This window comes from Armigeres subalbatus, chromosome 2 (assembly GCF_024139115.2).
Source record: "Armigeres subalbatus isolate Guangzhou_Male chromosome 2, GZ_Asu_2, whole genome shotgun sequence".
Taxonomy (NCBI): domain Eukaryota; kingdom Metazoa; phylum Arthropoda; class Insecta; order Diptera; family Culicidae; genus Armigeres; species Armigeres subalbatus.
The window spans coordinates 350,674,517-350,701,210 of record NC_085140.1 but is presented as its reverse complement, the minus strand read 5'-3'; the positions used below and the strand labels follow the sequence as shown (position 1 = coordinate 350,701,210).

The 26,694-nt window shown below is 38.3% G+C and overlaps 1 protein-coding gene across 1 annotated transcript in view; it reads right to left on the bottom strand.

Annotated features, from left to right (window-relative positions):
- Positions 1-26,154, bottom strand: part of LOC134217080 (uncharacterized) — a 97,393-nt gene extending 71,239 nt beyond the window's left edge. The window contains exon 1 of the mRNA XM_062695842.1: positions 26,000-26,154. The gene's annotated coding sequence lies outside the window, so the exon portion shown is untranslated. The remainder of the gene's footprint in view (positions 1-25,999) is intronic.
- Positions 26,155-26,694: the final 540 nt, after the last annotated feature.

Genomic DNA, 26,694 nt, shown 5'->3' with positions numbered 1-26,694 from the left:
TTAAGGATTTTCAAAAGATTCTTTAACAAATCCGAGGAGTTTTATTGATTTTTTCTCCATTTTAATGTTTATTTTTTATTATCTCCCCCTTAACCTTTCGAAGACCAGTAGGACATAATTTAAATTAAATATTTGTAACGGCCTTATTTCATTCAACGAATATTTGATAAATTAATATTTATACATTTCGAAGAAAATCATTAAAAATATAGGCCAACATTCTTGTACATAGAAAAATGTAGCAATTCTGTATGGCCCAATATGTTTATACATTTTGTAATGATCCTGTACAGAATTATATAGATAATTTAACAAAATGTGTTGTTCTCTCCTTTGATGCATACCAGTCGAAAGATAATATTTGGATTCAGGTTAATTGACCACCGGAACTTGTTAATTCAACTTTGAACGGTGCAAAATGTATACATTTGATAGCACAGTTGAAAATTTGCCATTCAAAAATCATTAAGTATATGTAACTACTGACTTTTCATAACAAAATTCTGAATATTTCCAACGAAAATTGCGATTAAAATTAAATAACTTGATCAACATCGTTCCTTATATTACCCACTCAAATAATTCACATACATATATGCGACAATATGTTTCTATTTTTATTTTCTTCGTTTACTACTGCACACTTACTTGCTGCCTGCATTCGTGGGCAATAATTCCAACACTTCCAACTAGACTGGATTGTCCACGACGATGTTCACTGTGAAATTATCGCTCTTTTCCCACCTCTTGTTCATGTTCATGTTCACGGGAGGTGTACAGAGGGCTTTAGGGGAAAATGTTACACGGTTTAAAAATAAAGTTGTCTTCCTTTTACTTACTTACATTATTTAAAAAACTGAAACTAATTGAAAAAAATAAAGTCCCTTGCAGCCCTCCACTCCTGTATCAGCGCAGAATATTTTTCAAATGAAAGCAGAGAACAATTTAAGTGTCAGAAAATATTGAGTTTAACCAAGAATCTTCGCAGCTTTGGTGTGAAATTGGAGAGCTGTTTGAAAGAAAAACTTTGTATAAATAACAGGAAATTACAGACCTTCTTCGAAATAAAAAGCCTACGAGACATATGTGGACACGATAATTTAAACGATGTGCCAGTAGTATACTGTAAAGATGTTGAAGGATTAATATGTCAAGTTTATGAGACCCGTCAGAGCGATAGAGAGAACATTTTAATTAAATTTGGAATTGATGGAGGGAGAGGTTTTTTCAAAATCACTTTATCTGTTATGTCATTGACAGATCAGTCGAAGGCGGATCGGTTTATAGATGGTGGAGTTCGCAGGTTAGTATCTTCTTAGCTATATATTGTAAGGTTTAAAACAAATCATATTTTATTGATATAGATTGTTGATTCTCGCCTTGGTCCCTGGTCTTTCAGAAAAATATGAAAATGTTTCACCCGTATGAAAAATTTTAAAACCTTCAAGATGGCATAGTTGCAGGAGAACTGAAAATAATAAACGTTATAACAGGTATAATGGCTCACTCGTGATCACATCCATGTCCATACTGTGACACTGCTAAGCAGAATTTGATGTCATGTAGCGGAAATCTCAGAACCGTAGGAAGTACGAAGAAAAATGTTGACATTTGGAAGGAGAGCAATTCTAAATCGGCTAAAAATTTTGCTTGTTGTGTAAATGAGCCATTGATTCACGGTACAGATCAGCAGTTGATTCTGACTGCCTATCCTCCACCCGCGCTACATATAACATTGGGAATTGTCAATTGTGTATTTTTTCGTGAACAACAGCCACGGATTCGGGAGCACAGTCACGTTTTCTGGAACGTTCTGAAAAACGTGACTGATGTTCCTGAATCCATGAATTAAATCACGGTGTATTTTTGCTGCTTCACGAATTAGGGAACGCTTTTTTTGCGTGTGGGGAAGATATATAGCTACAGAAACATCAAAAACCTACTCAAAGCAACTCGTAGATTACAATAGTGGAAATTAGTAACCCATTTTTATTTCAAGCAATTAGTTTGGAAGACCTAATTCTGAGATAAACACTAAGGTAAATATTCAAAATTAACAAAAATAATACATATGTTCAATCAAGTGTTCAGTACCTACACATCATGCTATATTTTTTTATTTTATATTTTTTTTTGTCTTTGTTATCGAGTTGAGACTTTCAGCCCAAGACTGGCTCGTCTCGTAAACGCTATATTTATTTATTATTTATTTATTTATTATTATTATTTTTAATTTATTTACAATCAAGAACTATATTTATTATTGTTGGCATTATATTGGGTTTTCATTGCTCTTCGACATAGATTTCTGGATAATGGTAATTTGTTTTGGTGAACAAGTCAATTCAATGAAAACTCAGTATTGTACTTACTTGATACTTGATGGGCTACAGCTCTTCGATGAACCTACGCCGAATGGAGTATCCTTCTCCACTGGACTCGATCCTGGGCCAATCGCTTCCAGTCGCCCTGAACATTGAGCGCCCTCAGGTCCTCTTCAACTACAAAAGCCATCATGTACGCGGCCTTGCACGAAGCCTGCGGCCTCTTCCGGGTCCTCTACTAAATATTATCTTCGCTTGACGTACTTCTGGCATACGGACAACGTGACCAGCCCACCGTAGTCTGCCGTGTTGTATAGGCTTAATAAGATTCAGCCCTCTATACACCTGGTACAATTCGTGATTCATGCGACGCCCCCAGATACCGTTCTCCTGTTTATCGCCGAGTATTGTCCGCAGCACCTTACGCTCAAACACCTGAGAGCTCTCCGATCAGCCTCCCTTTAACGTCCATGTCTCATGGCCGTATAAAGCCACCGGAAGAATCAGAGTAGTATACAGCGCGAGTTTTGTTTTCGTTTGCAGACTACGGAACTTAAGCTGGTTACGAAGTCCGTACTAAGCCCTATTTGCAGCTGCACTACGCCTTTTCACCTCGCGGGTAAAATCATTATCGCACGTCACTAATGTTCCAAGATACACTAATTCTTCTAACACTTCAAATTTTTCACCATCCAGCACCATTTCACTACCACCACCACTAATGAACCCACGTTGATTGCCAGCGACCATGTGCTTCGTTTTGCTGGTATTGATCGTGAGTCAAATCCTCGCTATCTCCCTCTTAAAAGGCACAAAAGCCTCTTCCACGGCACGGCGATCAATACCGATAATATCGATATCGTCCGCAAATCCCAGGAGCATATGCGATTTTGTGATAATGGTACCGCTTCTTTGGACACCAGCTCTCCTAATCGCTTCCTCGAGCGCTATATTGAAAAGTAGATTCGAGAGTGCATCACCCTATTTTAATTCATCTAAGGTAACAAATGATGTCGATATTTTCGTCGCAACCTTTACACTTGCTTTCGATCCGTCCAACGTTGTATGAATCAGCCGTATCAGTTTCGCCGGAAAACCATGTTCAAGCATTATTTGCCATAATTCATTCCGTTTCACTGAATCGTACTCCGCCTTGAAATCAATAAACAGATGATGTGTCTGCAAGTTATACTCCCGGAATTTATCAAGGATTTGTCTCAGGGTGAACATTTGATCCGTCGTTGATCGGCCCTCACGAAAACCTGCTTGGTATTCGCCGACGACGACGACGTATTCGACGACTCTTCAAGCGGTCTCAATCTGTTGAACAGAATACGGGACATAATTTTGTACGCCGAATAAGGGAGGGTTATTCCTCGGTAATTGGCGCACTCCAGCCTGTGCCCTTTCAAAGAGAGGGCAAAGAGGCCGTCCAACCAGCTAGCAGGCATTTCCTCGTCTTCCCATATTTTCGACATAATATGGTGCAGAACTCATAAAGCTGCTCACTGCCATGTTTGAGAAGTTCAGCTGGGAGCTGGTCCTTCCCCGCAGCCTTATTGCTTTTCAGCTCTTTAACAGCTTTTTTAACGTCATCTAGTGTAGGTGACTCCACAGCTTGTCCATCGTCGCTAATATTTATTCTGTTCTCCGATGCACCGTCACTTCCTCCATTCAACAAAGTCTCGAAGTGTTGCTTCCACCTGGCAGCGCCACTTCAGTTTTATCTGTCAGCAAATTCCCTTGTTGGTCGTTGCACATGACGGGAGATGGCGCTGTCTTTCTCCGCACGCCATTGACAGACTCATAAAACCTCCGCATATCGTTCTGCTCCACGAACCAACCCGTCCTGGGTCGCCTCTGTGCAGTGCCTACCACTTCTCGTGTTGTTGTGCTCACTCGCTCCATGGATCGACTCCATAGATCGTTGATGTTGTCGCTAACGTTGATTGCACTTATCCGTTCATCGAGCTTCTAACGGTACTCAGCCGATACTCCTTCCGCCGTCAATCGTTGGATATTGTAACGCATCGTTCGTAGTGATCTTTCGTTCGATACAGTTGACAACCGTGATCGAATTTTACTGGACAACGAGATAGTGATCAGAGTCAATGTTCGACCTTCTGAATGTCCGCACATCGATAATATCCGAGAAATGGCGCCCATCCACCAGAACATGGTCTATCTGGTTGCAAAGTTTCACCATTTGGGTGTCTCCAGGTGTGCTTTCGGATGTTCTTTTCGTGCAAAGTAGGTGCTACTGATGGCCATCCTCTGGCAGCAGCAAAATTTACTAGCTGTAGGCTATTGTCATTGGTAGCGGAGTGAATGCTCCTTACCAATTATGGGACGGAAAAGCCCTCTCTACTGACCTGAGCGTTAGCGTCTCCGATAACAATTTTTACCGTCATGCTTTGGGGCACCCTCCATAGGCTTTATCAAGACATTCATAAAACGTGTCCTTCACGTCGTCGGATTTATCGTTTGTCGGTGCGTAAACGTTGATTAGGCTGTAATTGAAGAATTTGCCCCGTATCCTCAACACAGATTCTTTCGCTAATGGGTTTCACCGCATCACCCGCTTCCATCTGGCTTGCCCATCACTACGAAACCAACTCCATGCTCTGCTTTTTCACCTCCGCTGTGATAGATGTTATACTTGAAATGCAGTGTTGGTCTTGGTGTCCACGGCTCGGAATTCACGTTCTCCGGATCTAGGCCATCGGACTTTTGAATAGCAGCCACGTTCACTCCAACCTTTCTGCAGTTCACGAGCCAGAAGGCTCACTCGTCCAGGTTCATTTAGGGTCCTGACATTCCAGGTACCGAGTTTCCAATCATAGTCCTTATTTCATTGCCGGGTCCGTTGCCAAAAATAACGTTCTTTTTCTTCTATCTCCATTTTTCGTGGTATTTGAGAGGCTTCAGTAAGCTTACTTTACCGGGGTCGCGTTACCTACATCGCGATGATGGGATCACACCTTAGGTATAGCTGCTGACGCGATACCGCATTTCGTTAATCAGCCGCCGGGTACCAGGCAGACGCTGTTTGAGCTCCACCTCCTGGTGAACAGACGCTCGAGGCGTACCTTCTCACTCTAGCTGATGTCAGAAGAACAACAGTGCCCAGGCTGCACTACCAGCTAAGTACACAACCCTTAGATGGCGGTCTTTTGTCATCGGACGACCCGTGGAAGCGTGAGATAGGGACTTGTGGGAACCAGAGCTCTGCTGGGCGCTCCTTCCCAGATGTCAACCCACCATTCTGCAGCCCCAGTATTGTACAACAGATATTATTAAGAAATATTATATCTTTCGACAGGCGAGTGCAGAATGGATGGACTTTTTTTTTTCGTTAATAACGGTCACAGGCACACCGTGGACTGTTTCGAAAACGGTCCCACATCAAAATGCTTTAGTTAGGCAAGTCGTTGGCAGTTCAGAATGTATCATGGAAATTCAAAAGAATTTCCTTTAGGTGTATAAAGGAACAGCGAGGATCGATTTTTGATTTTTCAAACTAAAAATAGGTAATGTCGAATTGTAATAAGAAATTTTACTTCGAAATGGAGTGTGATCGATTTCGATGGGCTATTTTTCCACATGGGTGCATTGTAGAGCATTCATCAATATGCCAACAATATTTTCATTGTTATGGCCTTTAAAAACCATGTTCAACCAATCTACTCAGAATCAGTTTCATTGATTTCACGTAAACGGCGATATCTTAGGTGTTTGTTGACCGATCTGTGAGATCAATATATCAACCAACTCAGGAGAAGGTCTAGTTAAAAAAAATCAAATATTTGCCCTAAATATTCTTCTTCTTCTCCTTCTTCTCCTAACGACATCTCTTGTTTTTACTAAGTTTGATCAATTATGAACCAAATGGCGGTAGTGAGCAAACGTCAAACTCGAACAAATCCGATCCACGAGTGATCGATTGACCAATATATTTTGGATACCTATATATTTTTTTATTATATCTGTGAATCATTCTTTTCCATTCGCACAATTATACAAGGTATAAAACAAAGCTATCTTCTGCAGAGTTTTGTGTTTCGTAGTAATTTTACATCGGTGAAGATACCTTTATTTTGTACTTCATAGTTTTCACGATATTTGGCATAAAAATCTCTTTTCGTAGAATTCCTTTGACTTTTGAATGTGTGAATAAAAAGACTGATTCACAGGTATAATAAAAATGTACTAAGAATCCAAGCTTATATGAAAATTACAGTGAAATCGATTGATCCACTAATGATAACCAGGCCGTCAAACTTGACTATTTTGTATGAAAAATGGCCAATTCACCTGATATAATATCCAGCAATGCAATTATGGAACTGAACTGATCAAACGCCAATTGGGTATAACATGTAACGTTTCTGCAATACGATGAATATAAAAAAATGAGGGCTCTAAGGTTCACAGCACACGTCAAACTCTGCAACTTTGCATAAGGTCTTTTTAGAAACTATTTGTGGTATCTTTCTCGCTTTCTTGGAATACAAGAAAATTATGTTTGCTTTTGGTTGCATTTGAAAAAAAAGTGAATCACTTGATTAAACTAATGTAAATTTTACCCTTTGTGTTTTGGTGGTACCGCGTTCACTCAACCGGACTGGATCTGTAAATAATGTGCACTTTAACATCTACAAAAAATCTTGCTGATAAGCGCATTTCTCATGCCACTAAACAGATTCACACTCGCTTCATTTAACTAACACGCGGCATGTGAGCAATGAATAAACAATAACTTCCCATCAAGTATCAACAACCCTTAACGACTTCTTGGGTTATCCCACCCCATCGCATAACTCTCACTTTCGGTCGCATGTCGGTTGTTTGTCTTTTGTAGAGCTCTGGAAAAGCTTAATATAAAAAAAGCAGCGTGACGCGAAATTTGCCCGTACACTTAAAACAAACATCCATTATTTTCGATTCTTCTTGAGTGAGCTTTCCCAAGACCGCACCGCAGCACGACACTCGCCATCATCACGGTGCGACTTGGCGGCACGGGCGGGCGGTCGATCCGGTGAAGTGATACCAATCCGTCTGTTTTCACTCACTCTACGCACTGTGACTGTCTAACGAAGTGCATAAATGACGACCTTGATCTCGATCGCAAACAGTAACAGCACAGACCGAAACAAAAAAAATAACACCGAAAATGATCATCAACCACCACGATGTATAAACAGTAGTCGAAGAGACAATCGCAACAGAAAAAAAAACGCTTTAATCACACTTTCTAGACAATTTATCGGTCTTTGCTCAAAACTTTGAGCGCTCTCAAATCTCACCCATCAATAGCACTTCGGGCTTTGAGGCAAAACATTGAAGGGTTTTCACTGAAGTGTGTTCTTTTCGGTGAAATTTGAATTTCCAGCATTGGATTCGTCAAAAATTTATAATCAAATCAACGTGATACGCTTGGTTTTGGTTTTGATTTCATGAACAAATGAAATTGTTTGAAAATTTGACATGGGGTATCTATCCAGATCGCTGGCTGCCCTAGCAAGCCCGTGACCACGGTTTTTAGAAATTAGAGCTTCGTTCAAGATACCAGTTTTCTACCAAGGAAAATCATCTTCCAAGCGTCAGTAAAGGTAAACTCAGTCACAAGCTAATGTGTGAAACAAATATTTTTTTTATAAAAATTAAGACAAATATCGTTAAGAGAGTAGAATAACTTTCCCTTTTTAATATCAGTCTCCTTAGTAGTCGCTTCTACACGATTCTGGTATAATTCTCAGCGATTTCATTTAAATACCAATGTTTGTATTTTTGCCTGAAATTTTACACATTATGACTGAAAAGGACAATTTGCGTCAATTAACACCAGCCCAACTTTTAACAAGGGCCTGAACAAAACTGCCCTTAAAACTTTTATAAAAATATATAACTCTAGGAACGTTTGTCTTATCGTTTAGATGCCTTTCACAATGCTGGAGGGAAGAATTGGGGCTTTGTAACAAAAGAGCAAACTATTTTTATCGAACTGTACATCGAGTATAGTGAAATAGGTTGGGTGTTAAAGGCACAGATTTTCTGCTTGCTGCATTGTGGGGTAACGGGCACATTTATTTTTGCCGCGGAATTCCATTGTTCTTTAGGTTGAGAAAAATGACCGGAACAATAACTTATATCATGATTGGAAGACGTTTCAAGTGACACTTGTAATTAAATAATTGTAGTCTTCCGCATTTCCAATCAAACATTGAAACGCAAACACGAAAGTCCCAACCTATTAAATTATTAGTGCCAATCGATCGGTGAAACAATTCACAACAATTGCCACTTCCAATTCAAACCGTTCAAAATCAGATTAAAGTTTTGATTAGCGTAGCCGCTGTGTGCGCCGTTCCTCGCAGTTTTGGCGGCACGGCGCAGCTTCCCTCTAAAGAGATCACCAGTTGGCACAATTTTCTGCACACCATCGTTTGCCATTGATGATGGCTGGTTTTCGCTTTTTATAGCTCGCGTTGGATGACGAGGGGCCTCTCGCCCGTTCAACAGAGTTTGCTCTTGATTTTCCGCTTGTATGGAAACGCACCGTCCGCACCGCGCGTCGTCACTATGATCAGCGTTGCTCGCATCAGGTGTCGATATGAACATGGACCAATGAAGCGGTTAGGTCTGGAAGGGGCTTTGCTTCCCCCAGTTGCGCTTTCCACAGTATCGTGGTCACAATGTGAAAATCACCGCGTGATGTGATTACATGCATATTGAAGAGCTTCGGCGGGATGGAAGCCGTGTGGTGCGTACGAATCAGGTTCAATTGAGGTTAGCTGAGATAAGTTTTTCATAGCACTTGTCGTTCATGGGATCGATAATCAAGATACGACGAAGAAGGAAAAGTTTGCTACATTCAATTAGATACTTTATATTGTTTTATCACTGGACTATGCAGGTAGTTGCGTTGGAACGGCTCATGATTAAACCGTTTTTTATTTCCTTAGCATAGCTTTCCTCATACATATTTAAATTGTAACACAAATAATACTACTCTTATTGGTATCTATTTTTAAAAGACGATACAACAAGTGGAATAACTTTTAATTTAGAACACACAATGTGTTATTAAGTATGATTGATAAAACAGGTAGATTACACCGGTAATATGTAATAAATCACCTTTTTCTTATTCTATATACATAAAATCGAATTTATGTCTGTCTAACCCTTATAGATTCGGACTGAACCAATCAGCGTGAAAAATTTTATGCAGGGATGTTTGGGGCCGAAGAAGGACCTTATTGTGGGTATGGGGGGCTCCCATGCACAAATTTCTGCATAACTTGAGAACTTATCAAACAAATGCAACCAAGCTTAGTATGTAGATTAGACTGGCCCAGATTACTATGGGGAGAAAAAAATGTTGTCGAATTCACTGGGCACCCCCAGAATTGTGTCTTTGGGTGAGAAAATCAATCTCTGAAAATTTCAGCTCAATCGCTTGTTGCATAAGCTGGCGCATTTGATTTGAAGTTTGTATGGGGATCCCAGCCAAAATGTATAGGAAAATGCACCTCCGTCACAAATTCGATCTGAAATTGGTTCTGATTGCTCGATTGACCTCAGAATTGCAAAACGGCAGTTGGTATGCTACAGAACAATTTCACAGAACATTGCATGATGATTAAATGAACTTTTATATAATTTTCGGTTGATTTATTAGGAGCTAATTTGTGTATTTTTGGGTTTTTTGGATTCGATCAAAACATCAGCATCAGCCGAAACCTATATAAAAGTTCATTTAATCATCATACAATGTTCTGTGAAATTGTTCTGTAGCATACCAACTGCCGTTTTTGCAATTCTGAGGTCAATCGAGCAATCAGGACCAATTTCCAGATCGAATGAGTGACGGAGGTGTATTTTCCTATACATTTTGGCTGAAATCCTCAAACTTCAAATCAAATGCGCCAGCTTATGCTACAAGCGATTGAGCTTGAAATTTTCAGAGATTGATTTTCTCACCCAAAGACACAATCCTGGGGGTGCCCCGTGGAATTAGACAACTTTTTTGTTTCCTGGGCCAGTCTAATGTAGAGGTCTTTGTTGGCAAGATATGTTTTTGTGGTAGTTCAAGCTCCTATACAAATGAAATATGTAGTAGCATGTGCAACTAGTTGCAGAACGATAGAATGAGTTTACCTCGACATTGACGGAAATTTACTCGCGTTATGGGCATTATTCATTAACGCAACGTTAACAGTCATTTTATTTTTTTCAGCTTTACTGCGTCGCAGCATGCGTGAAAAATTAAAAATGACTGTTGTGCGTTGCTGCCGTATCAAATGGTGTGCCCTTGAAAACGCGAGTACTTTGAAAGTTGGATTCCGTCAGGAGTGACGTTAAAGTGGGTGTAATACTTACAGAATTCTATACCAGTTGAACTTGCCGGGTTGGATATGACGAAAAAATGGCTTTAACATGATAAATATTACGCGACACAGAGAATGCACTATTTAAACACTCACCTAAGCTTATTGAGTGAGAAAGGGAAGAAGTTTTGACATTTGCTCTTGGATTACATTTGCCTTCAGAAAGCTTCATCATCCCTTTTGTGGCTATGCAGACCAAATGATGTGCCAAATGAAAGTGAAAGTTTAATTTGGTCGGAAAGTGTTGCTGTGTTGATCTGAAACGACATTACGAAATCTAGCATTCTACGAAATACGATATTAAATATTAAATTTCATACTGATCCAGTAACAAAACAAATGTTGAAAGAGCTTCAGAGATAAGGTGCTCATTTAAATTAAATTCCCATTGTTGATACAGATTATTGGTGAAACACTGAATTATCGCAGCAACGAACTCTCTTCACTTTGACTAACACGAAGCCGGAAAATGCAATACGGGTCAGTTTTGCTGTTAATGAGATTTTGGCAAAACGAATGGAACTATTCTAGGTCAGAGAACTTGTTAAGAAATGGATATCGGCTATCTTCGGAATCATGTGCCTTAAGGAAAAAATCAATATGAAGGAGCTTGGACACTCCTCTAAAACCTTGAGTGGCCTTACATCTATGGTACCCGGCACCAGCAATTATGGGAAACAACACTGGCATTGTGACACTTCTAAGTAAGCGGTATTTCGAAAAAATTCGTTTCAGGTGGTTCGTAATGAAATTCCGTGGAATTTGGATTTCATTTCGTTTCGTAAAATTACAAAAAATCCGCTAGAAAAAAAACTGACTTTTAGCCAAATTTAACGGAATTTCGAAAGAAATTTAAACTTAAACCATACTGCCTCGTACGATCGTGTATTATCAAAAATTTTGGCTGCGCCGCTAAACAAAATCATAAAGCTGTTTTCAAAACTTTATGTTATATAAATTTTCTCATTAACGCTTACTACGTAATCTTATTCTGAGTCCATAAATACGTAATTAATTTTCTTTTGTAAAACGTCTTCAGCTGTCTGTTAGACAGACAACGAAAAGTATCTTTAACTATTCTATCCTGTTTTTTTCTCAACAGCGATCCGACTTAATATTCAAGTATCAGATGGAATTAGATATATGAATCAGATCTCGCATAACTTTTCAAAAGGACCCAAGTAACATTTTTTCATGAATTAATTTGAATACTGCAATCAATAGCTTTCATGTTGTTCTGTTGATTGCGCTACTCAAATTAATTCATGAAAAAAATGTTACTTAGGTCCTTTTGAAAAGTTAAGCAAGAGATCAGTATGACTTTGTCAAAAAAGGCAAAGCAGTGGCGCGGATTCCTAGGGCCCTTGTGATGTCTTTTTAGAGCGCCTCTTTCACATAGATTTTGTGTTGGATTGATTTAAAACACGGTTTTCGTTTTCGAGTTTTAAAAATAACTTCGTTTACAATAAATATTTAGTCGCCTACCAAAGCGGCTTCGCTTGAATTACCTTTTCAAAAAACCAACGATTCCTATCCCGTGGCGCTCACGAAAATTCCTCGGTCTCTTAAAACAATGAGTGTCAAACTAATTTTCCTCTTCTAATAGCAGATCGTCGAGCTGATTATAAGACTGTGGGTCTCCGAGCCTCATATAAAAAGTTCGAATTTGGAGGGAAATGATAGCCTTTTGGTGCAACTTTTTGTATGAGAAAGAAAAAAATATTTTTTCATACCTGGCAAACTGCTGCCGTAAAAACTTTGCGATCAAATTTCTGAAATACATATCTTTGTGCATTTTAGAAAGATGCAGTGAGTAAATGTATGCTATCAACAACTCTCTATCTGCATATACACCAGGTAGATGAGGATATCCAACTATATAAAAAACAAAATCTATGCATTCATTTTCTGGTTTTGTGTTAGCTCAATACCACAAAACCACGCTGATAAGACAACATGAAGTATGCTTCAGCATAATTACATAATACTTAAGTAAAATAAGGGTTTTAACAGAATTTGAATTCAAACACTAAAAAATCCCACAATTTCTATATTTCATACTAGTTTAGTTTATTTGTGGACGCAGTAGCACCCGTGGCAAGCGTTTTTTTCTTCAAAGTTTTTTTTTTCACAAAATCTGTTGTCTGTTATTTTATTCATCGAATGCTGTGTCTGGTTGTCTAATGTTGTCACTGGTTTTGTTTTCTGCATCTTATAGTAAAAAGAATTGAAGTGTCAAATATTTATTTTTTTGTGAGAATTTCCCGCGTGCTGCATCTGGTTGGCTAGTCACCGGACAGATAAACAGGGCTATTATATATAAAATAGTATACCTACTGATATATAAAATATATAGATATATAAAATTGATCAGATTCGGGGGCACATACTTCACGATGAATGAGGTATTACCTTTTCGTCAATGATATATAAACGGGAATGCGGCAATTTATCACAGACTGATTCTTCTGTTACTATAACTCTATTGGTCGCAAAGAAGTTATTTGACTTTGAAAAAATGAAATCAGAATTGCGTACATAATGTAAAACCAATTCAATAAAAAATCCGCGGAAAACAATAAAATTCCGTTTCGTAAAATTTCGAATTAAACGGACTTTAATTTCGTATCGTTTCGATGTTCTTTATTTTATTTAAGGCAACTTTCCCAAAGAACCCATATTTTTAACGCCTTTAAATACTTTTAAAGTTTAAACCAAAAATCGAAAAAGTGCTTGAAGCTTGGCCTAACATTTTCCCGTTTTTAAACGAACATCGGGTGAATTCTTAAGGCCTGTTCACATGTGCAGTGCTTTTTCGGTTTTAGTTTTCGATTTTAAAAATAGTTAGAGGCTTAAAAAAAATATGGGTTTTTCAGGAAAGTTGTCCTTAAATAAGCCAAAGAATCGACTGAGATAATAAAACGAAGTTTCAATTTTTAACGGGAAAGGTTAATTTATAAGGGCCTATAAATGAAAAGTAAATAAACCTACTTGTCATAAGACGAGTTTGTACCATCCCATTTAATTCCACCACTTGATTGTACCTTTGACAGATACGTATTTCGACCTCAACAGTAAGGTCGTCTTCAGTGTCTCGTACTTGACTCTACGTCTTATGACAAGTGAAGACATTTCACTAAACAGTTCTAAATAATTTTCTTAACAAAATAAATCTCTTATTCTTCCAATCGTATAAGAATGTTCCACCTCTTTTTATTGAATTAGTTAGAAAAAACTATTTTCAAGATATGGAAAGTGTATCAGTTTTGGCCACCTTAGTGCCTAGTTTGGCCAACCTTGAAAAATATATATTTTCCAAAAAATATGATCAGTTTTAACAGCGAAGAAAGATTATGGATATATCTCCTGTTAGAGCTAATAAAACCCTCGAAATTGCTGTACTTGGAGTTATGCGAGAAATTTACCAAATTAGGAACATGGCCAAAACTGGTACAGTTACCCTACTTATGTGTAGGTCGACGCTAAAAAACGGCCAAGCCACCCGTTTATCTATGACAGGGAAAAGCCTACTCCAACTCTGGGGCCGATAGCGGATTTTTTCCCGAACCCATCGGCCCAAGCTTTGAGAGAGTAAAAAAATCTCTCCCAAAAAGCCGTATTCCATGTGTACGTTTGTAAAATGCCATAAATAAAGGGTCTATGGATGATACTACCATTTATTATATCTATTACTACACAGAATGACTTATCGAGAAATCCTATTCCGGAGACAAAATGAAACGATATTTTCAATGTAATTAAGGTTATGGATGAATAGACAGTGTTGATTATGTGCTTCTAGAAGTTTTTGAAGCTTAAAATATCATAAACTTGCAAAATAGGAATTGAAATTGTGATACATTTTAACGACATTTTCTAAATGTTTTCTATTTATGTGTAGGCCCTTTTCTTATGTTAAGCGAGAAATAAGCTTCTAATAATTATTTTCATCGTAACAGATTCCAATAACAAATGCACACAATCAAATAAGTCCGTAGGAATATTCTATCAGAACTTTTACATACTTTTCATTCAGCATCTTCATTCCAGTATATATTACTAATAGTGCAGAATTGTATGTGGTAGAGCAGATGCGTGTTTTGGTCGGAAAATCATTCAAGATTACCTTTGTTTGGGTCCCCTCTCACTGCTCAATTTGGGGCAATGAGAAGGCGGACTCGCTAACAAAGGTGGCTGCATAAGAAGGAGAGGTTTATGATAGATGTTCCATAGATTTTATAAAATGTGTGAATCAATTAATATAGTTTCATTGGCCTTCTTTTCCAAGCATTATGGATCACATTATCAAAATTATGGATCATATGACCAAATTATGGATAATAGTACTTAATTTATGGATCATCATCAGGATAAAAATTGCGCAAATTTGAAGTTTAATAGATCAAAATATACACACTCAGTTCCGCTCGGCATTTATTCATTCTTTTGCCGAGATCCGCACAGCCGAGTGCTCGGTTCCTGACTTCCTGCTGATATCTCAGCGGAAAAAGTAATTTGTTTACTGCGGCACTCGAAGAAGCTGCCGTAACCATACGTCCATTCAGCTGATATTTCAGCAAACGAACTTAAACCGAGAATTGCACAGCCGAGATCGGTGGAAAAATTTAAGTGTGTAGTTTTTATGGATCATTTTTCAAAGTTTTATTGATCATAAAAATATTCTTTATGGAATCTCTCGAACTATTTTATGGATTTATGGTAGCGTTTTATGGAACATTCAGATGTTATTTATGGATCGTTTTTCATTTTTTCATGGATCGTTTTTGCATATTGAACGGTGCAAAGTAAGGGCTGCCGTTCTCAAAGCTTCTGGGCGAGGGTGGTTCAGAGGTGAGAACTTCATTCGCGTGATGTCGAGACTTATGTCACTATTCAGTAAACGCACATCTGTACAGAATAAACTTTGTCGATAGCAACCTATGTACTGCCTCTAATCGCATAACTGTCCCATAAGAACAGAACAACTATGCGGTTACAGGTAGTGTAGGTGCAGCACCAGTTACGATGGCATCGATCACGTAGTTTAGTTCTGCTCGGAAAATGACGTCTCTAGATACCAATTATTGGAAACCCTTGTGGCCCGAGGTAAACAACCCTTAAGGAAAGTCAGAGGTGTTTTTAGAGATCGTGATGTTGTCTATATGCTGGCCATTTATAGTTTTCTTTGATCTTCTGACATCAAAATCTAAAATTCTGTTTTTGTTTCCTTTACCAATTTTTTACTTTTACCAAAGAGACTATACTGCCTTTCTATTCTGTAGAGCACTGGCCTTCCGGAAGATGCTCCCACTCAAACCATTCCTCGAGCACGACGACACGCTCCATCGTCCAAGACGCCACATGTCCGGATGAGATGCTGAAATTCTCTGATCCCGAATCCTACACACTCAGTTTTTATTTCTGTAGCTCGGCAAAATCCGCACAGCCATGTGCCCAGCAAAATAAAAAATTGATATCTCGTCAAAAATGAGGTTTGTTAGCTGGGTTTCGGCAAATTATTTGCTGATTTTCAGCAACTTTGACAGATATCTCGGTGAAAAAACATGTTTGCTGGGGCTCGGCTGTGCGAATTTCGGTAAAAGTTGAACAAATTACTGAGATCCCGGTAAAAAAAATAAGTTTGTAAGCCCCGTCCATTATTAAACCTTGTAAAACTACCCTCGAGTCATCACGAGTACGTTGGCTATTCTCTCTCTCTCTCTTACTAATCTTAATAATAAGATGATACAAAATGATATTGATTGTACATATCAGAAAGACCCGTGGCTCCGTAAAGTGTCATACACGCCTGAGCCTACCAAATAAACAAACTTTGATAAAAAAAATGGTGTGCGATGCATATAACAATAATCGAGAGCAAATTAGCACAAAGTTTGAACGTCTGCAGAAGTTTTACTATAACATATGTTTAAGGCTTAAAAACCAAACGTAAACAAAGCCTTGTTTCATCGATTCTGAGCCTATGATGACTCCGCGCAAACTAACACCACTAGTAGAAAGATGATGGCTTCTGCTACATGATCTTCGTGGCAGATTGCATAAACGAGAGTGAGAAAGTGGCTTTGTAAAACTTTGACTTAAGGACTGTTCAGTTTATTGAGAGGACACTTTTACATAACGATATTATACAGATAGATTAGTAAATTTCGATGGAATTTGCTTTATCGTATATTATAATATAGAGACCTGGATAATATCCAGGCCTCTATTATAATACACTGTCAATCAACTGTAATTTTTGAAAAGATATAAAACAGTTTAAATTAACAAAATGGCGCCAATTGTCAAAGCTTCTCGAATTTCGCGTAAACATAAGCTTCCCAACAGAATTTTTTATAAGCTACATTACATTAGCTACATTATTTATAAGCTACATTGTCATTAAGACAATGTTTTGTCAGATGAATTTAAAAGCAAACAATAAACAATAAACAATAAACAGTTTGTAAGAAAATTGTATATCGGCATGTCAACAAAATCATCAATAAGATCGGAAAGAAACACACTGTCAATGATTTGTCGACATCTAGAAACAGTAGAGCCTGTGGCAGCCCGAGAACGGAATATAAACGGTTGGAGCTGTTGAAAATCCTACAAATTGAGATTGTGATGAATATCCCAAATTTTTGAGTTAGAATTATTCCGTTGATAATTGTGCAAAAGCGATTCATAAAAAATTAAAAAAAAAAAACACTCCGTAAATTACTTCTAAATGTATGTATGTATGCATAAAGAATAATTCTAAGATCCATAACTACGCTAAAATTTGGCAATTTTGTTTTTTTGCCTTTCTCGTATACTAAGTATACGGTAAAGGCTATATGATCGCTCCAAAAACAAACTTTTTATAGAAGCCCCGGAGACCCATAGTGTTATATACCAATCGACTCAGTTCGACGAATTGAGGTGATGTCTGTGTGTGTGTGTGTGTGTGTGTGTGTGTATGTGTGTGTGTATGTGTGTGTGTGTGTGTGCGCAAAACGACTCAAAAAATGTCACTCATTTTTCGGGCACTTATCCTCAACCGATTTGCTCGCAACAAGTTGCATTCGACGCAGAATCCTGTCCCATTGTTTCCTATTTGAAATTGGCCAGATCGGACTATGGGATCGAATGTTATGGCCAAAATACACAAATTCATACGAAAAAATCGCGTAAAAATATCACTCATTTTCGGGCACTTATCCTCAACTGATTTGCTTGCAACAAAGTTGCATTCGACGCAGAATCCTGTCCCATTGTTTCCTATTTGAAATTGGCCAGATCGGACTATGGGATCGAAAGTTATGGCCCAAAATACAAAATCATACGAAAAAATCGCGTGGAAAAATGTCACTCATTTTGCTGGCACTTATCCTCAACCGATTTGCTCGCAACAAGTTGCATTCGACGCAGAATCCTGTCCCATAGTTTCCTATTTGAAATTGGCCAGATCGGACTATGGGATCGAAAGTTATGGCCAAAATACAAATTCATACGAAAAAATCGCGTAAAAAATGTCACTCATTTTTCGGGCACTTATTTTCAACCGATTTGCTCACAACAAGTTGCATTCGACGTAGAATCCTGTCCCGTTGTTTCCTATTAAAAATTGGCCATATCGGACTATGGGATCCAAAATTATACCATTTTTTGCCTTTCTCGTATACTAAGTATACGGTAAAGGCTATATGATCGCTCCAAAAACAAACTTTTTATAGAAGCCCCGGAGACCCATAGTGTTATATACCAATCGACTCAGTTCGACGAATTGAGGTGATGTCTGTGTGTGTGTGTGTGTGTGTGTGTGTGTGTGTGTGTGTGTGTGTGTGTGTGTGTGCGCAAAACGACTCAAAAAATGTCACTCATTTTTCGGGCACTTATCCTCAACCGATTTGCTCGCAACAAGTTGCATTCGACGCAGAATCCTGTCCCATTGTTTCCTATTTGAAATTGGCCAGATCGGACTATGGGATCGAAAGTTATGGCCAAATATATAATTCATACGAAAAAATCGCGTAAAAATATCACTCATTTTTGAGGCACTTATCCTCAACCGATTAACTCGCAACATGTTGCATTCGATGCAAAATACTGTCCCATTATTCCCTATTTGAAATTGGGCAGATCGGACTAAGGGATCGAAAGTTATGTCCAAAAGACAAAATCATACGAAAAAATCACGGAAAAAATGTCACTCATTATCCTGTCACTTATCCTCAACCGATTTGCTTGCAACAAGTTGCATTTGACGCAGAATCCTGTCCCATTGTTTCCTATTTGAAATTGGCCAGATCGGACTATGGGATCGACAGTTATAGCCAAAATACAAATTCATACGAAAAAATCGGGTAAAAAATGTCATTCATTTTTCGGGCACTTATCTTCAATCGATTTGCTCGCAACAGGTTGCATTCGACGCAGAATCCTGTCCCATTGTTTCCTATTTGAAATTGGCCAGATCGGACTATGGGATCGACAGTTATGGCCAAAATACAAATTCATACGAAAAAATCGGCGTAAAAAATGTCACTCATTTTTCAGGCACTTATTTTCAACCGATTTGCTCACAACAAGTTGCATTCGACGTAGAATCCTGTCCCGTTGTTTCCTATTAAAATTGGCCATATCGGACTATGGGATCCAAAATTATACCATTTTTGCCTTTCTCGTATACTAAGTATACGGTAAAAGGCTATATGATCGCTCCAAAAAACAAACTTTTTATAGAAGGCCGGAGACCCATAGTGTTATATACCAATCTGACTCAGTTCGACGAATTGAGGTGATGTCTGTTGTGTGTGTGTGTGTGTGTATGTGTGTGTGTATGTGTGTGTGTGTGTGTGCATAAAACTACTAAAAAAATGTCACTCATTTTTCAGGCACTTACCCTCAACCGATTTGCTTCGCAACAAGTTGCATTCGACGCAGAATCCTGTCCAATTGTTTCCCTATTTAAAATTGGCCAAACCGGACTATGGGATCAGAAGTTATGGCCAAAAATACAAATTCATACGAAAAAATCGCGTAAAAAATGTCACTCATTTTCAGGCACTTACCCTCAACTGATTTGCTCGCAAACAAGTTGCATTCGACGCAGAATCCTGTCCAATTGTTTCCTATTTGAAATTGGCCAGATCGGACTATGGGATCAGAAGTTATGGCCAAAATACAAATTCATACGAAAAATCGCGTAAAAAATGTCACTCATTTTTCGGGCACTTACCTCAACTGATTTTGCTCGCAACAAGTTTGCATTCGACGCAGAATCCTGTCTCATTGTTTCCTATTTGAAATTGGCCAGATCGAACTATGGGATCAGAAGTTATGGCCAAAATACAAATTCATACGAAAAAATCGCGTAAAAAATGTCACTCATTTTTCGGGCACTTATCCTCAACCGATTTGCTCGCAACCGACAAGTTGCATTCGACGCAGAATCCTGTCCCATTGTTTCTTATTTGAAATTGGCCAGATCGGACTATGGGATCAGAAGTTATGGCCAAAATACAAGTTCATACGAAAAAAATCGCGTAAAGAATGTCACTCATTTTTCGGGCACTTCTCCTCAACCGATTTGCTCGCAACAAGTTGCATTCGACGCAGAATCCTGTCCCATTGTTTCCTATTTGAAATTGGCCAGATCAAACTATGGGATCGAAAGTTATGGCCAAAATACAAATTCATATGGAAAAAGCGCATAAATAAAGTCCCTCACTTTTCGGGCACATATCATAACCGGATTTGCTCACAACAAGTTGCATTCGACGCAGAATGTCTCATATTTTCTTATTGAAAATTGGCCAAATCGGACTATGGGCTTAGATGTTATGGTCAAATTACTATTTATTGTGAAAAAGAGTTCGAAAAAGTCTAGCTCACTTTTAGCACTTAGACTTCATCTATTGACGCTCGCAACAGATTGCATTCGACGCAAGAATCTTGTCCCATTGTTTTCTATTGAAAATTGGCTAGATCGGACTATGGGATCAGAAATTATGGCTGAAACACCATTTTTGCCTTTTTCTACGAAAAGGCTGTATGTTCGCTCAAAACCAAACTTTCACAGAAGGCCTGGAGACTCTGACTTTTAATGGACTTTTAATGGACTTACCCTCAACCGATTTACTCACAACAAATTGCATTAGATGCGGAATCCTGTTCTATTTAGAAAGTTGGCCAGATTGGACTATTACCTTTGAAATTATGGCCAAAATACTTTTTGCCTTTGCTCGGAGACGAGCCAGCCTCGGGCTGAAAGTCTCCTTAATAATTGTACAAAGTTGTACCGAAAGGCTATAATTTCTTTCCGAAAACGAACTATCGGATGCTTCCACACTGATACACTTCCCTTCCTCTTCATACGGGAGTTTGGTAGAAAGACGGTCATGAGATTTATATCATAACAAATATTGCCCTCCGCTCGCTTGATGGGAATGACATTTTCGTTTTCTTTTTGTGTAATCGGAGCTTCAGTTCAATTTACATCCAAATGTGATATCCTTAAAATCTGAGACGAGACCTGCACAAGAGGAAAAATGTAACTTCAGCTGCTGCCAGTCAACTGCTGTCACGAACTGTCCAGGTGCAACCAGCAGCTTTTTTGAGTGAAAGTATTGGTATCCCAAATAAAATATTCCACATCATTTTTGTTTTACCAAGACATTTTTACTTTTAACGAGTATTCCAAACCTTCCGTTTAGCTTGTTAATAATCAGTAATAAACCTGTGTTTTGTTCCCGGTATTAAAATCCTTATGAAAATGAATTAACTATTTCGTGAATTGGATACACTTTTATTGTGCTCAGAAGGGTCCACCTGGGGCTTAGGTGAAACAGTCAAGTAAACAGTTGAAACTCGATGGTCAACTGTGATGAAAAAAAAGAACAAGTGTCAAAACAAGAGAAAAGAAGCAGCGTCTTTGCAGGTCTCGTCTCAGCTAAAATATATGACTGGGTAAAATAAAACAGGGTATGTACGTCAAAAAGATTGGAAAAGGAAACAAAAATGTCGAAATTCTTATTAGCATATTGTAGATCAAGCTGAAAACCGAACCGAGGTTTCGCGACAATCGCATTTTTTCGCATTTCCGGATGTTGCAACTGCATCGCGAGTAGTGCGCAACTGTGCCATAGTCGGGCACCACTCGCGATGCAGTTGCGACATCCGGAAATGGGACAAAATATGATTTTCGGTTTTCAACTGGATCTACAATATCTTTGCCATAAATAATCTGATTTTCATAGAACGGACAAAGAAATTTGTCTGTTTTTACTCCTAGCTACTAGCTCATCTATTTTCAAGCACATACATTTTACGAAGGTCGAGAAAGGCACCATCACCGCTAGGTGGATTAATCTGGGTTTTTGTTAAATATCTTGGCTGCACAGCATATGTTTCGAAATGGACAAATTGATATGAAATTTGCCGAAAAGAATCCACGAGTCTTGGAGGGACTCGAACCCTCAACTTCCTACTCTCTAGATAGGCGTGATAACCCCTACACAACAAGACCACTTAAAGGTCACGTTTGCGGAAAAGCCATCAGAATCCTAGTACCAGCCTCCACCGCGGTTGTTTGTTGTTGTAAAGAAAAATATGTTCCTTTAAACATGGTAAAAAAAAACAATACAATTCTTGATATTTTTCCATGCACGTATGACAAATGATCCATAAATCTTTGGAAAAAGATCCATAGAACCTATATTTTGATCCATAAAACTTCAAATTAGCGCAATTTTTACAGTGATGATGATCCATAATTTCAGTAATATGATCCATAATTTTGGTCATATGATCCATAATTTTGATTATATGGTCCATAGATTTTGAACATTTTGTGGATCAATTAATTTAGTTTCATAGGCCTTCTTTTAGCGCACTACTCTATGGATTTATGGTAGCGCTTTACGGAACAATTAAGTGTTATTTACGGATCGTTTTTAAATTTTTTATGGATCGTTCTTTATTGTGAATATGCAAAAGTATGTTTTGCCTATAAAGCAGCTTTTAAATCTATAACGTAACTTTCAAAAACTTTGTACTTTTATATCCATTAATTCGTGTAATTGTAAAATTTTACACTATCAACTCAAATTTCAATATATGAAATTGAAATTAATATTGGATAGAGGCTCTCGAACTAAAATTCTTAACGTCCCACCTTCATACGTGTTATACTTATGTGAACCACATACATTAGTTTTGTCAAGACAATGTCTTTAATTTTTGTATAGAATTTAGACCTTTTTTCATGGGGTAAGCTATTTTTTAACAAGTCGGGAGTCAGTGAATTTGAATAATCAGTGATTGACGGATCGTGCACTTGAATAACGTAGTTTCCGTCGAACTCGGGTGTGTGGAGTATACTTAAGTCGGGTTTTACGCTGGGGATATGTTCCGCGTAAGCCACGTTAATCCGAGAGGCGTAAAAACCGTGTAGGTCTCGAAAACCGCATAAAAACAACTTCATCGAAAATCGGTTTTTAGCAGTTCCTTAACCTTTTTGCAAAACCACGTAGAAAAAAACTTGTTGAAAAATCTGCCAAAAAAACACGTTGAAATACGTAAAAAACGTGAAGAAACGTGCTCTCGCTAGTCAGTCGAAATACATAGAGGAATGATTTTTTATTTCTACATTTTTTTTATATGTAAAATGTGCATTAACACCAGAACTGTTGCGCAAATCTACATTTTCCTTATTTGTCCAACACACGACTTGAAACGTTGATGCGCCACTGGATATGAGCAAATCAAACCACCTTCTTTTTGCAAGTGGAGAGATATCAGCTTCCACACTGATGCTCTTCCCTCCCTCTTCAAACGGGAGTTTGGCAGAAGCAAGGTCGTGAGATTTATATCATCACAAATATTGCCCTCCGCTCGCTTTCAAATCCACTTCTATAAACATTCTCCATGCCTGTCGTATCCTAACGGAACTACCAAATCTATGTACGTCTGAGTTTGGAAGATGATATTAGCATTTCCATATCATAGAACTTTAGGTGGCCTGGTTTTTATTATTTCCATCTCTTAACATTTATTCATATTAATTTTAATGAATTGCAGCAATCTATTATTTTTTCTCAGGCGACGATACTTGGAAAAACTATGTCAATAACTTCACAATGCATTTTCAAAAAACTGCATTCCTTGATGAAAGTAACTTGTTGAGGGCAAATCGGATGATGATAAGACCAACAAATGTGTCTTACATTACTGATGCTAGCACACATTTTCTCATCATTTACATGAAATGGATGGATGTAGGATGGAACATGGAGATCGGTACAATAAGACCAACAAATCATGTTCCCAAAAATGTTTGCTGTACTTTCAAAGCCTTACTGGAATGATAATGTTCAAACACACATGTTTTAAACTTTTATAGGCTCAGGACGGATTTCATTAAGAACTTTTTATAAGTATTTTGAGATTCCTTGCTTGTTTCCAGGACTTATATGATTTGTTCTATATGTCCACCCTAACGAAAGAATTGGATCTATTTCCAATGAAAATATTGTACTTTTTTTAGTTCTTTCAGTAAAATTCAACAATCCATCCACTAAGCGGGGATTGTGCGTATAATGATTTTATAAAACATTAGGTTTTGGAGCGCACCCAATAAAGATTTATTCCAAATTAACTTTACAGAAGCTGGGCTGTTTGTGTCCCCGCTTTCCGCATCGCATAAGAAAATTCCTTAGACATTAGTGCGGGAAAATATTCGTTTTTCCCCGTTTTGTTTCTGATAGACTCAATTCATCGTAAAAGAGTAGCTCATTTCCTTTAAAGTCTAAATAAATGAATAAATCGTCTAAGTTGCGAACGTCTATAAAAAAAAGCTTATAACGAATCAACGTTGATTCTCAAGTTTATATGCCGCAAGCCATGTGCTTATCATTGTAATATTTATAATTAATGAAATTAAAATTGATATTTTTTAAGGAAAAATTGTTAGTATTTTTTCTTGATAAAAAAAAATTGAAATGTAGGGGTAGACATGAACTCTAGGTTAATTTATGTCAGAAAATACAAGATTATGCATAGAAGCTACCTTTCTTGTCATTATTGTATGCTTGATAATTTTAATCGGGAACAATTAAAATCTAATACGTACATTTAATTGTTGGAAAGCACACTAGCACTAGTCAGAATGTTATCATTAAGAAAACGATTCTGAATGACTCCTACGAATACGTCAACCCGATACGATGAACTATGTCGAAATTATGTAAATATTACACATAACATCTAAGCCGGAAGTGATTTGAAAACAATTAATATTGTAACGTAATTGATGAACCTTTTCCAATATCTAAGCTAGCTTACAATCATACGTTGAACACCATTCCGTCAGTAAAAAAACGTTTGATCAATCTCTAAGACCTACTTACTCATTTCCTGACGACGACCTTGGGAGAAAGGTGCGTTTTTTAGAAGTTTTGAATCAAGATCGTGTGTTCAGAGTGCGCCTTTCAATATTCAACCATATAAATCCTCTTATATAGATCTTCCACATAAAAATCCCAGTTGCCATTACCGTCTGCACCAGACACCTACTTTGGCCGTAATCGACTTATCTTCATCTTTTCCAGACCAGACCAGGTAGCATCCAACGTCAGCGGTAAGTGTTTTACTTTCTACAGCCATCTGTCGCTTCACTGTTTCTGATACAGCAACCTGAAGACATGTGCTACTCAGCATCCCATCAGAGAATCATATCAGAGCCAATTATCGATGAGTGAAATGTGCGCGCCAATTCCACTTTCGTAGTCGGCCTTTCTTGTGGTACACTATGAGAATATCGCAGATCGTCGTGAGTGTATTGAAGACCCAGTTCACAGTTTTCTTCAAATTATCGATAAGACTGATTGTTATTTCAAGAATCCGTTCCCTCCAAAAAACAGTTTCGTTCATTACAAATGATAATCTTCAACCATCACAACGCTTCCCGAACGATCAAAATTGTGCCACACCGATCTATGCCACTGAGCCCATTGAAACGTCTTCGGCGTAAACAAAACGCGGCAATTCAGAGTTTTGCGTTCGTACAACTGCATTCAACCACTCCCCCATCTTTGATTGTACTCGTTTTGTTATTAAACCAGCAAAAAACAGTCACAGCACAAGCACTCTCTGTTCCATATTCAATGCGTTACAAGTTGCTTAGCTTCATTTCAAGTAAAAAAAAACATAATGTTCCACTCGCAGTCTTATTTTAATCCAGCTGAGCACAACGCGACACACAACATTTTGCATTTAAAAAAAACTCCAAATTACCGGCTTAGCGATGATTCACTTTCCACTTGATCACTAGCTCGATCGTCAACTTCTTCGCAAGCACAGCACCGACAAAGCAGACCAGTTATTAGTTATGACCGTTTTGCGCGAGATCCAAACACGGAATGAACTTGAAACCATCGGGATCGGTGCACCAGCTCTACTCCATGGCACGGCGAATACGGCCTGGAGCTACGGGGAGGTAGTGCACGCTTTTCCGCAAACAACTGTGGAGAAAGAAGAGGCGCGAAGAAAATAAGACATTTTTCCTCCATACGATCGGTGCGCAAAGCACCGACTTCTGCTGCTGCCGGGCCACGCGCTCCCAGTCCGTCGCTTCCGAGTGAAACCGAGCTGAGTGGTTCGCGGGACGTGATCGTTGCGATCTCGTTGTGGGGTCCCCTTGCGGGTGGTTTGTTTCAAGGGAGTGCAAATTCGGTAGCGCGTACAATAATGCCTTCGGGACCACTATGGATATTGGAGGGATTAAGTTGTACCAGGACATGAAATATGTATATCGTTTAGGACAGACGTACCTACATAGGTAAAAATCTGCTGAAAAACACAGCACAACACAAAAGACTTGTATATCGCGGAGACGACGAACTCGCACGTTTAATTTCATTACCAACAATTGGACGAGGTAAAATAAAAAAAACAGATTTTTAGCCTAATTTTTTTGTAGCAACCAATTG